Raw genomic sequence first — 3392 nt, forward strand, 5'->3', positions numbered from 1 at the left:
GTATATTTAAGTTGTTGCGGTTAAAAAGCTCGTAGTTGGATTTTGGGCGCAGGCGGCCGGTCCGTCGCAAGGCGTGTACTGGCCGTCCTGGCCTCACCTCCGGTTCTCCGCCGGTGCCCTTGACTGAGTGTCGGCGGCGGCCGGAACGTTTACTTTGAAAAAATTAGAGTGTTCAAAGCAGGCGATTCGCCTGAATAATGGTGCATGGAATAATGGAATAGGACCTCGGTTCTATTTTGTTGGTTTTCGGAGCGCGAGGTAATGATTAAGAGGGACAGACGGGGGCATTCGTACTGTGCCGTTAGAGGTGAAATTCTTGGATCGGCGCAAGACGAACGACTGCGAAAGCATTTGCCAAGAATGTTTTCTTTAATCAAGAGCGAAAGTCAGAGGTTCGAAGACGATCAGATACCGTCCTAGTTCTGACTATAAACGATGCCAACTAGCGATCGGGGGGCGTTAGTTTTACGACCTCTCCGGCAGCTTGCGGGAAACCAAAGTCTTTGGGTTCCGGGGGAAGTATGGTTGCAAAGCTGAAACTTAAAGGAATTGACGGAAGGGCACCACCAGGAGTGGAGCCTGCGGCTTAATTTGACTCAACACGGGAAATCTCACCCGGCCCGGACACAGTGAGGATTGACAGATTGAGAGCTCTTTCTTGATTCTGTGGGTGGTGGTGCATGGCCGTTCTTAGTTGGTGGAGCGATTTGTCTGGTTAATTCCGATAACGAACGAGACTCTGGCTTGCTAACTAGTTACGCGACCCAATCGGTCGGCGTCTAACTTCTTAGAGGGACTAGTGGCGTTTAGCCACACGAGATTGAGCAATAACAGGTCTGTGATGCCCTTAGATGTTCGGGGCCGCACGCGCGCTACACTGACCGGATCAGCATGTGCTCGCCTTGGCCGACAGGTCTGGGTAACCCGCTGAACCCCGGTCGTGCTAGGGATAGGGAATTGCAATTATTTCCCTTGAACGAGGAATTCCCAGTAAGCGCGAGTCATTAGCTCGCGTTGATTACGTCCCTGCCCTTTGTACACACCGCCCGTCGCTACTACCGATTGAATGGTTTAGTGAGGTCCTCCGATTGGACCTGGCGCGGCCGGCAACGGTCGAGCCGGCGTCCGAGAAGACGATCTAACTTGATCATTTAGAGGAAGTAAAAGTCGTAACAAGGTTTCCGTAGGTGAACCTGCGGAAGGATCATTAACGGTCTCGCAAACGCTTCGGCGAACGCGAAACTCGGACAAGCGAGAGAAAAAGTCTTTGCTACCCGGCGCCCGACCCGCGAGGAGCGGCGCGCCGGCCGGCGATTCGGTCACCCGGTAATGTTTGCGCGTCGAGTGCCGCGGTGCCGCGCGCTCCGGCTTCAAGCGTCGGCCTGGCCGACCGCTCGGCGCGGTCTATTTTGTCACCCTATAGTGCGAGGCACTGTGCGAGCGAAACAATCGTGGATGGCTCTTGGCGGTGGATCACTCGGCTCGTGAGTCGATGAAGGACGCAGCTAGCTGCGTGAATTAGTGTGAATTGCAGGACACATTGAGCATCGACGTTCTGAACGCAAATTGCGGCCTCGGGTCAATCCCGGGGCCGCGCCCGCCTCAGGGTCGCGTTGCAAACGTTCCGCGCGGGGATTTCTCCGCGCGGCTGCTGCGGCGTCGGACGCGCGAGCGCCCGTCCCGCTCAAGACAGCACGGCACGATGCGCGACGATCGCGACCAGAATCCCGCGCGGCGGCGGCGAGTCGACCTCGAAGAGGCCAACGGCTGGCGGCTCAAGGGCGGGAATCGAGGTGCGCGGCGGCGCGCGGCGCCGACGGCGAGCGCGGAACGGGAAGAATAGTCCCGGTCCTTACTTTCGGCCTGAGGTCGGACGAGGCTACCCGCTGAATTTAAGCATATTACTAAGCGGAGGAAAAGAAACTAACGAGGATTCCCTCAGTAACGGCGAGTGAAGCGGGATGTGCCCATCGCCGAATCCGCGCGCTTTTGGAGTGCGCGGAATTGTGGCGTACGGAATTCGTCACGGCGCGCTTCGCCGGTCGCCCGCGTCCTTCTGATCGAGGCCTTTTCCCAGAGCGGGTGTCAGGCCCATGGCGGCGACAGGCGGGCGCGCTACGGCGTCTTCCCAGAGTCGGGTTGTTTAGGAATGCAGCCCAAAGCGGGTGGTAAACTCCATCTAAGGCTAAATACGGTCACGAGACCGATAGCGAACAAGTACCGTGAGGGAAAGTTGAAAAGCACTTTGAAGAGAGAGTTAAAGAGTACGTGAAACCGTCGAGAGGCAAACGGGAGGGCCTGTCGAGTCGCCCGGTCGCTTTCAGCCGGCCCCCTGTCGGCGACGTTGTCGTGCGGACCCTCACGGGCCGCCGGCGGCGCCGCCCGATCGGGGACCAGCGCACTAGCGCCGGGCGAAGGCCGCGACCGTCTGGACGGCGGCGAGAAGGCCGCGCGCAAGGTAACCCGGCCTCGGTCGGGTACTATAGGCGCGCGTGTCCGTCGGCCCGCCGTTCGGGCGAGGAGAGATCGCCGCGTCTGCCCTTCGGGGCCGAGCGCCCGGTGCCGGCTGGGGCGTCGTGGGTCGGGGACTGTTCTCAGTGCCCAGCCTCTTCGTCTCGGTCGCGCTTCCGGTGTCGTTTCGCGAGGCGCACGGGGTCCGCGGCTGAAGTCAGCCACCTTCCCGACCCGTCTTGAAACACGGACCAAGGAGTCTAACGTGAGCGCGAGCCACGGGGCAGTACGAAACCCATGGGCGCAGTGAAAGTGAATGTCGGCGCGGTCCGGCGGAGGTGAGACGTCGTCGTTCGCGGCGGCCGCATCACCGGCCGATCTCGTCCGCTTTGCCGGAGAGGTCGAGCGAGAGCGTTCGCGTTGGGACCCGAAAGATGGTGAACTATGCCTGAAGAGGTTGAAGCCAGAGGAAACTCTGGTGGAGGACCGTAGCGATTCTGACGTGCAAATCGATCGTCAAATTTGGGTATAGGGGCGAAAGACTAATCGAACCGTCTAGTAGCTGGTTCCCTCCGAAGTTTCCCTCAGGATAGCTGGCGCTCTGTCGCAGTTTTATCTGGTAAAGCGAATGATTAGAGGCCTTGGGGACGAAACGTCCTCAACCTATTCTCAAACTTTAAATTGGTAAGAAGCCCGACTCGCTTAATTGGAGCCGGGCATGGAATGCGAGTGCCAAGTGGGCCACTCTTGGTAAGCAGGACTGGCGATGCGGGATGAACCGAACGCCGGGTTAAGGCGCCCGACGCGACGCTCATCAGAGCCCACAAAAGGTGTTGGTTGATCTAGACAGCAGGACGGTGGCCATGGAAGTCGGAATCCGCTAAGGAGTGTGTAACAACTCACCTGCCGAATCAATCAGCCCTGAAAATGGATGGCGCTGG

At 58.8% G+C, this 3392-nt stretch overlaps 2 non-coding genes across 2 annotated transcripts in view; both read left to right on the forward strand.

Annotated features, from left to right (window-relative positions):
- LOC146144462 (small subunit ribosomal RNA) overlaps positions 1–1210 on the forward strand; it is a 1811-nt gene extending 601 nt beyond the window's left edge. The window contains exon 1 of the ribosomal RNA XR_014500600.1: positions 1–1210. This exon is cut by the window's left edge and continues 601 nt beyond it. This is a non-coding gene — a ribosomal RNA (small subunit ribosomal RNA).
- Positions 1211–1457: 247 nt separating this feature from the next.
- LOC146144463 (5.8S ribosomal RNA) lies at positions 1458–1611 on the forward strand. Its single transcript, XR_014498971.1, has one exon. It is a non-coding gene; the product is annotated as a 5.8S ribosomal RNA (ribosomal RNA).
- Positions 1612–3392: the final 1781 nt, after the last annotated feature.

Source organism: Ascidiella aspersa, chromosome 5, assembly GCF_963924565.1.
Source record: "Ascidiella aspersa chromosome 5, kaAscAspe10.2, whole genome shotgun sequence".
Taxonomy (NCBI): domain Eukaryota; kingdom Metazoa; phylum Chordata; class Ascidiacea; order Phlebobranchia; family Ascidiidae; genus Ascidiella; species Ascidiella aspersa.